Consider the following 686-nt stretch of genomic DNA (forward strand, 5'->3'; position numbering starts at 1 on the left):
AACAGCTGGTAGTTACACACTGCTAACCTTGAGGTTCGCAGCCCGATTCATAACCATTACGCTACCAGAGCTCCTTTTTAGTCTACAGTGGCAGTATATTCTTTACAGTATTTAAACATTTGTATCTCTCCTTTCCTTTCTTGATTTTCTAGAGGGGTGAAGGAAGGTTTGGGTATGAAGGAGTAACCCAAGTCTGATTTGGAGGTTGAGGATGGAGAGTTCACAATTGTATGAAGGTAAATTAGAAGAATGTGCAAGGATAGAGATAGAGGCTAGAAGATCCATACCTCATATGGTGGTCACCAGAAAATTAATGCCCCCATCTTTCTGCCTCTCAGTGGAGGATTCTGAGAGAAGAGAGATTGGAAATTAATACAAACTGAGGTGGCAGAAAGTGAATTCTCATAGTTCTTTGTATAACCCATTGTATAAGGATACACACTACCCCTGATGTTTCATTACCACAAAGTGTGGGTTTCTCAGGGAGGCTGGCTTTGTTCGAATGTAGGGTGTGTGTGTGTGGACATGTGTGCCTTTCCAACACCCTTGACTTGAGGGAATGATAAGGAAGAGCTCTGGTTAAAAGTTACAGCTGCAGATGGAGTACTTGCTTCTCACTATTAGCTAAATTACCTTGGACAAGTCACTTCCTCTTTTGCAGCCTTATTTTTATTTTTTAATGTTTT

The sequence above is a fragment of the Chrysochloris asiatica genome, unplaced genomic scaffold (genome assembly GCF_000296735.1).
Source record: "Chrysochloris asiatica unplaced genomic scaffold, ChrAsi1.0 scaffold00024, whole genome shotgun sequence".
Taxonomy (NCBI): domain Eukaryota; kingdom Metazoa; phylum Chordata; class Mammalia; order Afrosoricida; family Chrysochloridae; genus Chrysochloris; species Chrysochloris asiatica.